This window comes from Equus przewalskii, chromosome 1 (assembly GCF_037783145.1).
Source record: "Equus przewalskii isolate Varuska chromosome 1, EquPr2, whole genome shotgun sequence".
Taxonomy (NCBI): domain Eukaryota; kingdom Metazoa; phylum Chordata; class Mammalia; order Perissodactyla; family Equidae; genus Equus; species Equus przewalskii.
The window spans coordinates 102,075,111-102,093,063 of NC_091831.1; the positions used below are offsets into that span (position 1 = coordinate 102,075,111).

The 17,953-nt window shown below is 38.7% G+C and overlaps 1 long non-coding RNA gene across 1 annotated transcript in view; it reads right to left on the reverse strand.

The window, feature by feature from the left end:
- Nucleotides 1-2,280: 2,280 nt before the first annotated feature.
- Nucleotides 2,281-17,953, reverse strand: part of LOC139083341 (uncharacterized) — a 51,336-nt gene continuing 35,663 nt past the window's right edge. The window contains exons 3-4 of the long non-coding RNA XR_011539980.1: nt 16,392-16,510; nt 2,281-2,675 (exon numbers count right to left, since the gene is read on the reverse strand). This is a non-coding gene — a long non-coding RNA (uncharacterized lncRNA). The remainder of the gene's footprint in view (nt 2,676-16,391; nt 16,511-17,953) is intronic.

Genomic DNA, 17,953 nt, shown 5'->3' on the forward strand with positions numbered 1-17,953 from the left:
TTTTAGGTAGTTAGAATTAGAACTTCTTTTTCAAGACATGAATTGAACAGGAAACGTTGTATCTTAAGGCCAAAATGGATTCATTCCTAACAAAGATTACGCCACTCATCCATATCCAACTTAACGTTTTCTTAATTCGGTCTACACAGAATCACAGAATTTGGAGTTTTGAAAAAGAGCTATTAGGTTCATTCTGTTGATTCCGGTAGAAGTGATCCAATTGATTAAGAATTTACTATCCCCTTCAGAACATGTTTTTCCACTAGATTTAAATTGGTTTATTTTTATCGTGATATGTATAGTCAATGTTATTCTTAAAGTACACACAAATTTACCATCTACAATCAGGTTTTCTCCACATACATATCGACTCAATAGCTGTTTGTTTCTACCCCAGACAAAAATGACACCCTCCGTTAGCTAGATGGTATACATGTCAAGTTTGTGTGTTTCTCTGGCTTCTGGCATGAGACGTGCTCAGGTGAAATCTTGCCCCTCAGAGCAATCTTGTAAACAAGTGGGAGAATTATCAGCTTCATCTCTAAACACCAGTTTTATAGTTTAGACTTGCAGACACCAGCTGCTTCCTAAATACAAGTTTGTTGAAATGATGGAAGCCACCAGTAAATATCAAAATCTATTGTTTCCAAAATATCTTCGGAATGTAACATGTTTCTAGTTTAATAATAATTAAGTAGACTCTTGGACTCAATACCATGGTTGAAGAAATACTTAAGTAGTGACAACAGGTATCCTAGACCCCCAACACAGCCCCACACATTGATTTGTTTGTCTTTGATGTAGCCATTTTAAAAGCCATTTAATCATTAAGAGCTCTAGTAGGCAGAAATGTGAGTTGTGGTCATTAGCCCTTCCCAAGCAGAAGATTTGATTTCTAGCCCTAGGTTCCTCTGGGCTCTCCTTCAGGATTTTCTAGGGCTCTTCTTCTGGTCTGCACACATAGGATGGGGAAAGAACTACACCCTTCACATCGTAACAAGTGCTGAGAGGACAGGGAGCTAGTGAAGGCCCCGAGATAGAAAGATAGCTATCTGCCCACGGGTCCACCAGGGCTCAGCTCCAGAAGAGCAAACTATGGGCCCAGAAGGAGCCTTGAACTGCAATTGCTTGTGTTCTTCCCTTTAGAGATGAGGAAATAAAGGCTCCGGAAACAGGCTCCCAGCGGTGGCTCTACCAGAGTCCGAATCTCTGAGTTTCTTGTCCAGTACACCATCGTGTATAATAATGGCCCCAAATTGGGGTCCTCATTGCTCTTAAGAGCTCCCAAAGGGAGCAATGGATCCCTACGATTATTTCCTACATTCTGAAAAGCCTAAGAAACCCCACATTTGTCATCAGTTAAGCCACACTGTGATTAATAAATGTAATGAGGTATTTTTCAATTAGTGATATTCATGGGGAGTCAGAAGCAGATAATTAAAGGAGTCCTCGATTTAAACAAAAAGTAAGGAACGCTTGCACTGTAGCACACAACATGCTCTGAAGAGCTATGGAAGAACATGCACTAGCATGTGCGTATTTATGTGGCCACAAAAGTGGCTGTGCCACCTTCACAGTGTTGATAACCATTCTACCTGCAGGTCTGTGTGGCTGAAGCCACCCCTGTTATGAGAGAACACATGCATTTGACTGAGGCCAGAGGTTCTCAGATTTCCATAAAACGACCTCAACAGCAATGAAAGGAAAGGACGGGGAGGAAAAGGAGATACAAGGAGAGAAAAAACAAAGGAAGGGCTAAGACTTATTCAGGCACCTACTTGTTTCTCTTTACCTTTATGACACCTCAGGTAAGCTGATAATACACTTAGATTCAATTGCAAAGTAAGGAGATCTGATACAGAGCTGGGGGAAAGGGTTTCCCTACGTTGCAAACAGGGAAGAAAAAAAACCAGTTGTTTTTTCTCAAAAAGGATATATGCAAACAGGGAAGTCTTAGACATCTCCTAGTCAGCCAGGTCTGTATACTCAGTTTACTGATTCCCAGAAGGGAGATGAATTGGGAAATGGGGCTCATGGTCTGGACGTTTGCCGGTTGTTCTTTACCTACAGTTTCGACAAATATGATCTCTTGTAATCAGCCTGTGCTCTGACTCACGGACTATAGCAGGGAGCAATCTTAGCGCCAACTCTCCCAGTGCACCTGCTCTCCTGCGAGGCCTGCATTCAGTTGGCATGGCGCTCCTAAGCAGATTGGCACGAAACCATCCTCCCAGGAAAACAGCATGTGCATCGTGTCAGGAGTGTAGGGGTGGCTTACCATCCCAGAATTCCAGCTGAGAAGTTTGGATTACATAGTTCTATGCCTGGAAAAGAACGTGGCTACTCCAACTTTTCACATCTTTTTATTTTTCTAGGATTTCTTCATGAGTAGGAAAAAAACACCCACAACTTTTGCTGGAAATTGAGATTCAAAATAATTGATGCTTGGGGGCTGCCTGGTGCCGCAGTGGTTAAGTTCACACTGTCCGCTTCAGTGGCCCAAGGTTCACCAGTTCCGATCCCGGGTGCGGACATGGCAACACTTGGCACACCATGCTGTGGTAGGCGTCCCACATATAAAGTAGAGGAAGATGGGCATGGATGTTAGCTCAGGGCCAGTCTTCCTCAGCAAAAAGAGGAGGATTGGTGGCAGGTGTTAGCTCAGGGCTAATCTTCTGCAAAACAAACAAAAAAAAATTGATGCTTAAAACTTTAGTGTTAGAATTTAATTTTTCCAGATAATTTTTCTCAGTGCCAAAGAACCCCCTTTCAGTGGAAATATTATTCACAATCTCAGTATATAGCAAAAATAAATAGCCAGGGAAGCTTCTGGAGGAGTGGTGGGTGGAAGGAGGAGGATGTGTCCTCACCTCCCTCTTACAGCCTTCTGGGATTCAGAAAAACATGTTTCAAAAGCTGCTGAAAGACACTGATCTCTGTCAAATTAAAAATGTCCCCTTCACAGATACCCATTTATATTCTTATCCAGCATTTATACCTAGTGTGAATAAAAGCGTAGATAGGGAAGCTTGTGGATATTACATAAATAATTAGTTCTTGAGCTGGGTCAGGTGCTCCCGCGGGAGGCAGAAGGAGGAAGAGCATTGTGTGGTCCCTGTTTCCCCGTGAGCAGCCCCAGCTTATCTTCCAGCTTTAACAGCATTGATTGAGCCCCTAATATTGCAATAAACCCTGGGGATGCACAACTGAAGCCCAGAGGAGCGTTATTTAGTGAGCAGTGTAGCACTAGCTTCTATCTCAACCCAGGACCTCCTGGGACAAGGAACTGAAGAGCCAGATGCCCTGTCACAGAGCAGCTCCCTTTACTCTGAGCTGTTCTCCCCAACCCCGAGCAGACTGTAGATCTTATGCCCCAGAGGCTGCCCACTGAGCCCAGAGGTTGCAACCAGCCCATAAATGCGTTTTGTTTGGCTCTCACAGCATGTAATATAAGATATATAAAATAATATGAACATATAAAAGAATATATATATAAAATAACAGATAGATATAAAACAATATGTATATATACACATATGCATAATGTCTATAAATATACATACAATATTTTAAAATCTAGAGATTCCATATTTAAAAATTATAGATGCTGTACCAAGTCAGAGCCCCCTTTTCATGCGGAAACAGTAAACTGAGGCAAGGCTACTCCTTCAAATGAGCACATGCTCTCACATCTGCTCCACCAAGGCAATTTCACTCTTATGAGGATTAAATGAAATAATAAATGACATTAAAATATTCCCAGCACATAGTAGGTGTGCAGTGAGTGGTGGTTATTTCATTTCTTTATTTGCCTAGCCAGGCGAGGCATTTGAGTTTTGACCCGTGTTTTACACACAGTCCTTTAGAAACCACTTGAGAATTTATATCACTCGTATCAAACACCATATATGGTCTGAGTATGTTTAGTTCAATTGGTTTCCAGTATAGGAAAAGAAAACAATACATGAAATTTTAGAGGAGAATTAGTGACTGCATTGTGGGCTTTTTAAAGCATTTCCTGAGATTTTACAAAAGAAAAATATGGAAAGTAGAAATGATATGGGAACCATTGCATTCTCTTAGAATGTGTGCTCCTGAGAGTAGCGAGTTCAGGAGCTGTGCGAATGCCAGACCTTTCAAGCACTTAGCCCAGGCCCGGGTGAAATGGAGACGCTACACAAGATACTAAAGTCATTAAAGCCTCGTGGTGCCTCCTGGGCATGGTGCAGGGGAGCCAGAGAGGGATGGTGACCGTGAAAGTATGCCACTAAGTAGAAAAGTCTGGTAGCACCAGTGGTCAAACTGAATGATTAAGGTCAATAACATTTCCAACCCACCCAATAAGCCACACAGTGACCAAAAGCTGCTGCCTCTGCGCTGGAGGAAATACAGTAAAACCGTATAAGGAAGGACATATCAGCCTGCCTAGACACAAACAGCCAACTCAAATATTTTTTGGATTTAGGCAAGGAGAAGACAAAAAATAAACCTAGGGGCAGGCCCTGTGGCATAGTGGTTAATTTCAGCACACTCTGCTTTGTGGTCTGGGTTCGCAGGTTCAGATCCCAGGCGTGGACATACACCACTTGTCAGCCATGCTGCGGTGGCAACCCATACACAAAATAAAAGAAGATTGGCGCAGATGTTAGCTCAGGGCTAATCTTCCTCAAGCAGAAAAAGAGGAAGATTGGCAACAGATGTTAGCTCAGAGCGAATCTTCCTCAGCATAAATAAATAAATAAAGTCTAAACATTTAATTATTTAAAATACCTCCGCATGCAGCTATTTTGTAAAACTCCCCAAGTCAAGTAGTAAAATGAACATAATTTATAAGTTAAGTCAAATGTAGGTAAAGATTCAGGTATGAAAACTGTTTCTATACATATAAATATATTCAGTATTTATTAAATGTAGAGGGGTCAGGAATTAAAAACTCAAAATTAGGCAGACGTGATAACTTTGTGAATCCTCAAAGATTGTTTCTAAAAAAAAAAAAAAGGAAAATTCAGTAGTGGGCTGCCTGATTGAGGACCAAATATAAAGTGAGTTTGCCTCATATTCTCCCAAACAGTGGTAAATTCCCCAAACCTAATCCTAGTGGAGGACATGAGGGGAAGAGGAGGACTCGAGAGCTGATGGGGGTAACACAATGACAAGGAAGGAGGAAGGAGAAGAGTTATAAGTTGTCCTAGGAAACTTGGAAGAAAACTCAAGTTGAACCCAACTTGGACTCCCTTTCCCTGATCCTCTCCTCTCCTCCCACTTTCCCATCACCCGGGGGATTGATCTGCTGCACTTCTTCCCTTCTAGCCCTAAGCCCCTTGGATCTCTTCATGGTCGCTTAAAGGTTTTCAAGTTACTCACGCCACATGTCTTTAGCTGAATGAAGTCTCAACTCAATGGAATGAAACTAGGAAAAGGGGAAGAGCAGGACTGGGGAATCAATCAACCAGTCTGAGTTGAGTTTCTGAGTTTGCTGAGACATCAGGCAACAGGTTGCAGTATTTATTATAGGTCTAGAGAAGAAAAGGAAAGTAGGCTACTAAATTGCACTGCAAACGTTTATGTTTCTGTCTTTCCCAATAGATGATGAGTCCTAATTATTTTTATATCCCCAAGTCTAATTCAATGCTGTTCCATAGTATTTGCTCAATTAGATGTTTGAGTGATTGTGCAAATACAATTTTGGAGTTCTTGGGTATCTTCTTTTAAAAAGCACAAAAGCATATCATACATGCCATTCCTTCTCAGCTCCGTTTGCTAGAACTTCTTCCTCTGTTTCATCTCTAGTTGTTGGAATAACCCTGACTCTTCTCTTCTCTGACTATATATTCATTCACCCTAGATGGTCTCATTCAATTTCTTGGCTTTAAACACCATCTATCTGTTCTTAACTCCTGAAGTTCTATCTCTAGGCTTTGCTTCTCCACTGAGCTCCAGACTCATGTGTCCAACTGCCTATTGGGCATCTTTACTTAGATCTTAAATATATCTCTTGAAGTTAACATAGCCAAATAGGATCTTATGATTTTCCCCAAACCAAACTCCATTCTCACTCATCTTAGTATATGACTCTAGCCACAAACCCATGTGTCCTTGATTTTTCTCTTTCCCACACTTCCAACATTAAATCCGTCAAAAACTCCTTGTCTCCATCACCACTTCTCTCTGGCACTCCCATTTCTTGCCTGAAACAGCCTCCTAACTGGGCTCCCTGCTGCTACTTTTGTTCAAGAATCCGTTTTCCATGCGGCAATCACAGTGATCTTCCAACAATGTAAATACGACCATGTCACTCTCCAGCTTCCAAATCTCTCTCAACTTCCCAATGCATTTACCATAAAATCCACACTCCTTATCCTGGCTTATCAGGAAAAGGTGCCTACCTACACGGTGCCTACCTCATCTTCGGCTACTTCCCCCCTCAACCCCCCATTTTTTGCTATGATCCAGCTACCATAATTGTTTTCGTGTTCTTTAAACACCGCAAATCTATTTCCACCTTAGGGTCCCAAAACGTGCCGTTAACTCTCCTTGTCGTTCTCCATCCTCACACTTTGACACCAGATTTCTTATATAGCTCAGGTTTCAGCTCAAATGCCGTATCCTCAGAGATACCTTCCTGGCCACCTAAATAATACATTTCCTCCTCCCACCCCACAAATATATCACTTTTTATCTTATCACCCAAGCTTTTTCTTTTTAATTACCAAACTCTTACCACTGTCTGAGATTACCTTACTCTTTGATTTGTATGCTTATTTCACATCGTTCCCTTTAGGATAGGAGCTTTCTATTCTATAAGAGCTTAGTCCATCTTATTTACCAATGTGTCCCACAGTCCAGCACAATGCCTGTCCCAGAACGGGTGATCTGTTGAATGAATACTCTGTGTGTCACCATCACATTGGTCTGAATCTGAAGACAATACCGATGGTAGAGGCAACATAAACTCTTACCCTGCTCATCACCGTCTGCTTGACCTTGGGCAAATTACCTGGCTTTCCCAGACCATAAACTGGAGTTTAGGAAGAAGGCTGAAACTAGCACCTTTGATGAAGTTGAAAAGCAAATTCTTCAAATGGAAGAAAGAGCCGGTAGAAGACAAGGGACTGGGATCTTGGTCAGGGGAAATGTCGGGGATAATAGGGTCTGTTATCTTAGGAGTAAAACTGTTTAGAATATACGTGATGGGAAAGACTTGTGAAGATGAAAGTCACCATAACTTAAAGAATGGTAGAACCCCACAATTATGCTATAAGATAGAATTTACCCCCGGATATTAGGAAATGCTTTCTGTGTCCATCTCTCTTCCATTAGGATGGACTACCCTTGCCCACCACATCCATGAAAGAACACAAGGAGCCAACCCACAACAATCACCAAAAAACATGTATTTTCTGTATCAGTTGTCTTGAAAGTGGGGAAATAGCCCCAGTGGATGAGCAGAAAGAGAATATTAGAACTCCTATGAATATTGATTTTTATCTCCTTTTTTATTACTATTTTTGTCTGTGTTTAATGCACATAAGATTTTATTATAGTAATACATGTAAAAGACATATAAACGCACATGCACAAAGTAAGACTACATGCAATTGGGGCTTTTTCTTTTGCATCTCTGATAAGAGTTTTTAGTCAGTTTTAGATATGATTGGTTTTAATGACACATGTAACTCCATATTCCACCTTACATTTTAATCTTCTTTCTTAACTGTATGCATAAATTAAGTTTCTACAACCAGATTATGCATTTATTAAGGGTATGGCCCCATCTCACACACGGACCATCAGCATGTTCTCCATAGAGACCAGTAGAGCATCTAACAGTATGACTGCCAGCACTCTGTGAGTTCTGGTTGACTGACAGAGAGAGAGCAAGCAAGTCCCTCATAGACCACCCTGCAAGAGAGAGAAATAGGGCTGGAGGGTTTGATCCCCAACACCTTCCTTCAAGAAAAGGGGAGAAGAGTGCCCTTTCTTAACTTGGGATTTGGCTATGCTTCACTGCTTCAAAAATCTCATGAAGAAATCACATAATTTTGGTTTTTCAAATTGAAGGAAGCCAAGAATGAGTTCCAAAAGAACTAAAATATTTGCCACGATGGACTCATCGTCATCATCATAATCACCATCATATGTATGTATGTGTGTGCATGTATTTATGTATGTTTCATAATACATATATTTATGTCTTTTTGTCTATATACAAATTATGTCATATATATGTACATACATATGTACGTATATATTATACACATATCTCCTACGTAGAATATACGCCTATATTATACACACACACACAGAATACTGACTGTTAGGCTATCTTTTAGAGTCAAAATGATACATAATTTTCTAATTCTACATAAAAGGCGTATGTGATGTCACTATAGATCTGATATTAGAAAAGACTCTTTCTATGAAAGCCCTTTGACCTACCTTCATCTGTGCTCCAGGTATTGCTAATTTAATTGCCAGGAATGTAAATATAAATTAATGAATAGTTTTTCCAATTGCCAATTTATGGATTGGAGAAATGGTAAGCATTTCTTTTGCACATCCATAATTATTTAATGATATCTACATAAAAGCTTTTAATTATATGGGAATAGTGATAATAATTATAAAGGCCCACACTCAGCTGATAAAATACATATTGCTCTAAAAAATTATTATGTCTATTAAAAATGAATTATTTCTGCCAGTGAATGGCTCACATGACATTTTTCAACAACTAAGATTATGCAGCCTTCAGTTTTTACACTTACTGAGGAAAAAATTGCTGGTTTGTGGAATCAGAAAGGTATTTTTTCTGTCCTTTTTTTTAAAAAAAAACTCTAAAATTTTATTTATTTTCACATTCTTTTGGTGCTGAGTATGTGCCTACTTGAGCTAAAAAGACAGGCGAGAAAGAAATTAGAGTTGATTTTACATTTTGAAATTTAGTTTAAAATTGAAGTTGTGGAGTAGCGGAATCAAGCGTTAACATCCTCGTGTGTTTGTCAGTGTGTATTTACCTGCAGCCAACCTACAGCTGCCTGTGGAAGGAGTCTTGTCACATCTGCTCATCTCTTAAACTATAACGGCAACATCCAGATTTATATAATTTTCATATATATTCACCAATATTTGTAAAATCAAGTTGAAATAAAAATCTAGTATTTATGCATGTGATAACTTTTAAAACTCTGTTTCCTTCTGATATATAACTGGCACTAAGATTACATTAGATAATTCAACAGAGAAAACCATTGTTTTTTAAAAATGACTGAAAGTTGAGAATTTAGCGTCCTTAGGTGAAGCTGGCTGCTAACAAAACTGCATTAGAGACATCGTTGCAATGTCAATAACAGAGTCTTACTACAATTTCGTTTTTCTGAAACTTAAAAAGAGGCATTTATTTTTAATTTATTTTATTTTAAACTTAAAAAGGAAGCATTTATTTTTACAAAACTGTTTACCTTTTGTGGCTTAATACAAAGAAATAATACAGAAATAACCTCCTGAAATGAGTATATTTCTATATTGCATTTCAAGATTTGGGTTCAGGGAGCGTGGCGTGGAGAAATTAAGGCTGGTCAATGAGATTAGTGTTTCAAAAATAAAAAAAGAGAGAGAGAGAGTCCAATTAGAAGTATCCTGGGGTTATTAGCGATAACAGTGCTCATATCCAATTAAGATGAAAACCATTTTAGCAGCTTAATGTGCCACCTCTGGCAGTGTGGGTTTATTAGTTTTATCAGACTTGAGAACTGAAACTTGAAATGATACGTATGCTGCGTACCAAAGAGAGGCTGTTTAAGACTTAGAGATAATTGGTATAAAATGAGATGCCTCAAAAGTTGTTGATTAACAAGCATTGCGGATTTTGGGGAGGGGAAAAAATTGGTCGTTTCAGACCATGTTTGAAAGGAAAAGACTCACTGAGCTGTGCGATGACGTTCTTAAGACAAGAAGGTACGTGACATTCTTCGATGTCCAAAAATTCAGTGATATGACATACTCATTTGAACAAAATAGTCTTCAAAATCCACGCTTCACCTTCTTTATAAAAACTCAGATGAACAAGAGCAGTTTTTTGTGGTGAATGTCAGGTTCCTTGTTTTCCCTTACAGATTAAAAGGATATCATAACTGATTGGTATTAATAATTAATAAGAAAATCTCTTGTATTATCCTCAAGCTTTTCAAGCTAGGCTAGATAACCAGCAAAACTTATTTTCATTAATTAAGTTTTGTTCTATGTTTTTAAACAATCATTTGAACGTTACACAAAAAAATTCTTTGCATTTCCATACCACCCATCTTAGTATCACAGAATGATTCAAAGCTAACAAATACATACACAATAAAGCTTCCCACTTAGGCAGCAATAAAGTCACTGTTGCGTTGCTTCAGTAGACATCTCCTTGGCTAATAAAATTCTTGTCACTCATTTCTGAAGCTGATGGGGGAAAGCTTTCATTGTGCAGGCGTAGTGTTCTGGATGCTTGTCTTTGGTAAAATATTCAGTGCACGGCCAGGAACGTGCGATGGATATTGTCAGAGAGATGGCCCCGCGGCAAGCCTGCACTGGCGACTGGTGGTCTCATACAAGCGGTTCTTCTAGAAAGCACACTAGGACTTCCTCTCCTAAAGTGTTGGAACCCATATACGAAAGCCCTATTCCATGATATTAAGAAATGAACACGGGAGGCTAGGAGCACGTGTGGCCCATTTTGGGGGTAAGAGAATGGCATGAGCAAGTAAAGAAACACAGGCCACCTCAGTTAGATCATGAAGGAAATGGAATATTTTCTTTCATAGAAAAATATTAGGCTCATAAGGTGAACTTGGTTTCGGTGCGTTCGTTTTATGATGAAATTTTTAAATCAAGTGTGTTTCATGTGAGTCTTTCAACTTCATACAGGAGTGAACACACTACTGCGTCGGCAATGTGTGTCTTTGTTTCTGCCAAACAGAAAACCAAGGGCTTTGGATAAATCTTAAGTTGGCACAGGTCATATGTAACTCTTCTATAAGTAAAAATTAAGGTTTAAACAACAGTTACCCGGGCCAGCCCCATGGCCGAGTGGTTAAGTTCACGTGCTCTGCTTCAGCAGCCTGGAGTGTCCCTGGTTCAGATCCTGGGCACGGACATGGCACCGCTCATCAGGCCATGTTGAGGTGGCATCCCACAGGGTACAACTAGAAGGATCCACAACTTAAAAAAAATACAACTATAAACTGGGGGGATTTAGGGAGAAAAAGCAGGTAAAAAAACAGTCACAAAGTGTTTTCCAGTGTGTGTTGGGGGGGGTGTATATTTCCCAGACTTCTTTGAACAATTCATCTTAGAACCAAAAGCAATCATTAACAGTTCATAGTTTTCAAAGGGCACTGTTTATGTGGCGTGTTGGATAGCATGTATTTTAAATGTTTCTAAAGAGACATGTATTCCTTGGGTGCAGTAGCCAACTTGCTTAACAAGTATAGGTCACTTATAGGTAAACATAATGATTAAGAAGGCTTTTAATAAATCAGTAGGTTAATCACATATGTACGTAGTTTAATTTATATGAAAAAATCATGCATATTTGGGTTTTCCATTATTTAACAGCTAAATTTTAATTCCAGAAAAATATTAGGGGTTAGCCATGTGTTCTAGATGATAGAAGAATTGACCATAGCTGGAATTATTCATTATAAAAGAAAATGGCACCACATTGAGAAGTATTTCACACAACCATGCTTGAGGCAATGAGGATAGGCCTGGAAGTTGGTATGGGAATACATTTTAAGTCCTCTGGGAAACGCTTTCATTCACCTCAAGCTATAAACTTAATAAAAGCCTTGAAATATTCATTCAAAGACGTATTTCTTGTAGAAATTGTAGAAAATCCAGAGAGTTTATTTTTGCTTATCTGATTTTACTCCATCCAAAGAAAAAAATAGCATTTTAGTAAATATTTTTCCAGCAAAGGCAACAAAAGTAAAAATAAAGAAGTGAGACTACATCAAATCAAAAAGCTTCTGCACAGCAAAGGAAACCATCAACAAAATGAAAAGGCAACCTACAAAATGGGAGAAAATATTTGCAAATCATATATCTGATTGGGGTTAATATCCAAAATATATATATAAAGAATTCATACAACTTGACAGCAAGAAAACAAACAATCTGATTTAAAAATGTGCAGGGGAACTGAATGGACATTTTTCCAAAGAAGATATACAAATGGCCAACAGGAAGAGAAAAGGGTGCTCAATATCGCGAGTCATCAGAGAAATACAAATCAAAACCACAATAAGTTGTCACCTCACACCTGTTAGGATGGCTCTCACCAAACAGACAAGAGATAACAACTGTTGGTGAGGATGTGGAAAAAAGGGAAGCCTTGCACAAGGGCAATGTTGGTGAGAATGTAAATTGGTGCGGCCACTATGGGAAACAGTATGGATGTTCCTTAAAAAAATCAAAAATAGAACTACCATATGATCCAGCAATCCCATTTTGAGGTACAGATCCAAAACAAATGAAAACAGGATCTTGAAGAGATGTACTCCCACTTTCATTGCAGCATTATTCACAATAGCCAACATAGGGAAATATTGTGTATATATATAACGGAATATTATTCAGCTATAAGAAAGAAGGAAATCCTGCCATTTGTGACAACACAGATGAGTCTTGAGGGCATTATGCTAAGTGAAATGAGAAAGACAAATATTGTGTGATCTCACTTATATGTGGAATCTAAAAGAACCAAACTCATAGAAACAGAGCAGATCGGTGGGCGCCAGGGACTAGGGGGTTTGGGGGAAAAGGGGATGCTGGTCAAAGAGCACAAACTTCCAGCTAGAAGATGAATAAGTCCCCAGGATCTACTGCACTGCACAGTGATTATAGTTAATAATACTGTATTATATACTTGAAAGTTGTTAAGAGAGTAGATCTTAAATACTTTCACCACAAAAAAGAAATATTAATTATATGATGTGGTGCAGGTGTTAGCTAACGCTATGAATGGTATCATTTTTTCAGTATATAAGTGTATCGAATCAACACATTATACACCTTAAATTTACACTATGTTATATGTCAATTATATCTCAATAAAGCTGAAAAATTTTTTTTTTAAAATCCTACACACATATAACAAATATGAGATGAGTAGATTTTAACTTTTGTTTTTAACAAGTTGTTTAACTTTCTAAAAAATTTAATAATAGACGTTAAACATCTTTTCAGCACTGGTGGGCTATCGGTTAAGATTCAGCTCTCTCATTGCTACAGCCTGGGTTCATTTCCTGGTCAGGGAACCACACCACCCGTCTGTCAGTTGTCACACTACGGTGGCTGCATGTTGCTGTGATGCTGAAAGCTATGCCACTGATAGGTCAAATACCAGCAGTGCCACCCACGGTGGAGAGGTTTCAGAGGAGCTTCCAAACTAAAACAGATTAGGAAGAAGGCCCTGGCCACCCACTTCTAAAAAAAATTGGCCTTGAAAGACGTAGTTCCTACCTGGCTGTTGACTAAAGGCTGCTCTCAGATCTTTGCCACATGGGTTTCTCCAACATGGAGACCCACTATGAAACGTAATCACAGAAGTGACATCCCATCGCATTTGCTGTATTCTTGTTGGTTAGAAGTAAGCGGCAGGCCCACACTCAAGGGTAGGGGATTACCCACGAGCATAAATACCAGGAGGCAAGGACCACTGGGAGCCATCTTACGGTCTTCCTACCACAACAGGTCTGTGGTCAGAGACGTGAACATCTTCTGAGATATGCTGATAAGGTGTATTTACATAGGAAAGTTATTTCTGGACATGATAGGAGATATTTTCCTTAGCTGTGCAAAGTTGTAGAAAAAATTATTTTTTAATAACCCTCAGTTTTTAATCATTTAATTTTCTTAGTTATAAAAATTTATCTGATTGGGGTTATTTCTGTAATTATCAAAAAACGTTTAAATCCATTACATGTTAAAAAGAATCCTTGTACTGCCCCTTGTGGCTTTTTAAGTTTAATATTAAATTGAATTTAAAACATCTTAATTGGTAGACAGCCGATGTGTATACACTTTAACCACATTATTTATTTTTTTAGAAAATAAAAAATGGCCATTAAAATATAACTTTTACTGCATTTCAACTTTACTTTTACCTCACAATATAGTTGTAAGCAATACTAATTATGGGATATAAATATTCCACTATTGGTAATAAATGGTACTTATTTGAAAAATGTCTCTATTAATCTTTTTCAAGAACACATTAAAAGGCATGTGTACAAATGTGTAATCTCAAGGAAGAGAAACTGATGACAAAAGACATACTAGGTGGTAAATTTTCTTTTTCTTTTTTTCTTTTTTTTTTTTTTTGAGGAAGATTAGCCCTGAGCTAACTACTGCCAGTCCCCCTCTTTTTTGCTGAGGGTGCCTGGCCCTGAGCTAACATCTGTGCCCATCTTCCTCTACTTTATACATGGGACGCCTACCACAGCATGGCGTGCCGAGTGGTGCCACGTCCGCACCCGGGATTCGAACCAGCAAACCCCAGGCCACCACCGAGAAGCAGAACGTGCGAACTTAACCATGGTGCCACCAGGCAGGCACAGTAAATTTTCTGATGACTATCAATGTCCCATTTTGTGAATATCTGTACAATGTTTTCCCTATTTCATCAAGAATTTCGGGTTTCCGTAGCTGAAAATCCACCCATACAAGGCCATAATCTGTGGTTGGATGGCAGATGCAGCCCAGGGTTGTCCACCTTCCCCAAAATTGGCCTCCAATTGCCATTATCAGCAGCTTGAATTACTAGTTAAACCGACAGAAATGTGTTCTCTCTCCTGGCCAATAAGAGCTTATTTCCATTGTACTCCCGCTTTTTGTTTAGAAGTTAAGAAAATAGGGTAATAAATTAATGACTTCTTAAAAGGGCTAACCAGAAACTGAAACATTTGTGAATAAAATGGAATTTAATGATAGAGCACAGACTGCCCAGTTTCAGTCTTATTAAAAGAGGAAAGTATTTATGTACCTAGTAAAGGTTTAAAAATAACTAAGCAGCCAGCAGCACCGACTTCGAGTTGGGGAATAATGAATCTGCAAATCATTATTGATTAAGCTGTGAATTCAAGATCGCTTCTTAACCTAAGAAAATTTCTTGACCTAGACTTTTTTTTCTTTTATTTCGTCAACCATTCAATTCAATTAGTAGCTACTGAACACTTATTCAATGCATGGTACTCTAGGAAGGTGAAAAATACTCAGAATCATTCTCCAGCCCGCTTGCCAGGGAACACAGTTTTCCTAAGCAATGTCACGGCATTCTTCCAACCCAACTCACACTTTCTCCTCAAAGTAGAAGTCTAGGTCACTCACTTGTAGAACATTCTGTCCTATGGCATGTGCACACACAGTAAGTTTTGGACCTTAGTAGAATTCCTTGGCTCAACTGGGACAGTAGCTTTCTCTACACAGTGAGTAGCAGCTGTAGTTTCCAGGTGTACAATGTGTGTAGAGTCAGTCGGGTAGAATAGTGGTGGAAACCAGGAGTCTTCTATCAGAAAGCAGCTAAGGATAGCAGAGGGTCCAAGTCCACAAGCATCTCCTAGGACCTCCTGGAGGTCAGGCCCTGGAGAAGCAAGTAGAGAAAGATCAATCCCTCAATGCTTTGGAGAAGACATCCAGAGCGGGAGCTTGAGGTTTAAATTCTGGCTTTGCCACTTACTCACCAGCTCTATGCCCTTGGATCTATTTTTAATCTGTTTCTTCATCTATTAAAATGAAGACTAGGACTAATATTTTACATGAATGTTGAGAGAAATAAATAAGGTAACAAGAGATAAAAAAAAAAAAGCAACTTGTATGCAAATCCTGCTTCATTTTCATGATAAATGGCAGCTCAATAAATATATGATGAAGAGACAATGAGTTCACATTAATTAATTTATTTTTTAAATCTCCTAAATAAAATTCAGCTGCAGATATATTTGTTAGGAAAAATACTTTGGCTATAACACCACAATCTTTAGTAATAATTGCATTCCTTGTATTAACCTTATACACATTACTTTCCTTTAAAATGAGGAAGCATATATTTACAAGGAAGAGAGTCTAATTTTTCTTGTACATTTTCTATACATATGACATTTTGCAATATATATATTTTTGTCATTCTGGCTAAACTTAACTGAGGACTTATTATGGGCCACACACAGGGTCATTTATGAATCATAATATTTTATCTTCCCAGTGACCAACCCTGTGAGTTAGTACCATTCTCACTTCACAGATGAGCAAACATACAGGGTCTACCAAACATCAGGCTTCTGGTTTTTACCACCAGTGTATTACAATAACGTAAGTTTTGATGCGCTGTCTCTGAGAATCATACTAACCTATAGTTCAGGTGTAGTTATTCTCAGAGAAGGTAAAGAAGGCAACAAAAGCAAGTTGTAGTCTTCGTAAGTGTTGAAATTCTGACCCCAAAAGTCCTTCCCTTTCCATGATGCTTCTCCTGGAAGTAAAATATTAATAAAAGTCTGTTTAAAATACTAGCCTCTGACATTTCTCCATATAATATTGTCTCTGACCATATTTCAAGGGCTTCTATTTACGTATCACACATGCTTTCTCCTCTTCAAGTCCTTTATCTTACCAATGTTTCCAGTTGGCTCTTTTACCCAGATCCGAACCACAGCAGCCTTTGCCTCTTTCTCTTCTAACCAGTCCCTCTAGTTCCCCTGCTTTACCTCACCCACCCCAACACCCAACCTACACTCCCTAGAGCCGCCACCTCCTGGAGGGCTGCAACCATGGCTCACAGTCTTCAGATCCCAGATGCCCGGAGCACCATGGGAACACAAAAGAGATCACGTGAGGCAGAGCATACAAACATGCGTGCATGAATTCCAGTTGATGCCACTTGAAACATACTTTTCAAAAAGCCTTTCCCTGTCTTGGGTTAATTTCGGTAAAAACAAAGTTCCTTAAAAACAAATATGCCTTTCAAAAAAAATGTATAGTTACACTTTTAATAAAAGGAACAAAAGAAAAAGAAAATCTTTCCTCTAGCCTGGGATGGCCAACTTTTGTTATCCTGATTTACCTAAGATATGGGCTTATATTAAAGATTTTTACAGGAATCATTATTATTTTTAAAACTAACTTCTTATGCAATGTTTTGAAAGCAACAACAAACAGTACATTGCATTATCAATACTGTGAAACGTGCTAAAATGTAGTAAAAACAAGATTTTTAAATCAGGTTTTTAAGATTCATTTGCTTACAAACACTAAACTTTTTTTTTACTTATGGAAAATAATTTGAAGTCTTTGAGAAATAAAATATGATCCTAAATTTAAAACATAATACCTCATAGGATCAAATCTAGACCAAAGAGCAACATGGCAAAAAAGTGACCAAAAAAGCTTTGGTAAAAGTTTATAGTGAGCTTTGTGTTCATTGAATATAGTATGGTGGGAGGGAGACTAAGTGGGGGCGGGGGGGGGGTGTAATTGAGTACTTTTAATTTAATCAAAAATTCGCTTTTGCGTGAAGTCAAAAGTGCTTCTGAACTGTGTAACTGTTGAGTCAGGGAGCTATTCCCCCTCCTGACAGCACAATCATTTAAAAAAAATAAAAATTAGAAAGATTATTCTCCAAGAAAAAGTACCTAATGGGGAATTTAGTTAACGTGGTAGATTTTTCTCCCCTTCCTTCCATCTGAATATTTCACAGAAGAGAAAAGTCCTGCTCTATTTTTCAGCTGGAATCATAGCAGTTTCGGTTTCTAACCTGGGAAGAATGTGGTTGGGACTGAAAAGCCCCCTGTCCTATTGTTAGACTCCCCGGCACTGATCCCTGCTTTTAACATCATAATGAAGGATGCTCTTTAGTGGATTATCTTGAGAAGGGATTAACTCCTTCAAGTCTTATAGGGGGCAAGGTGTTTTGAGC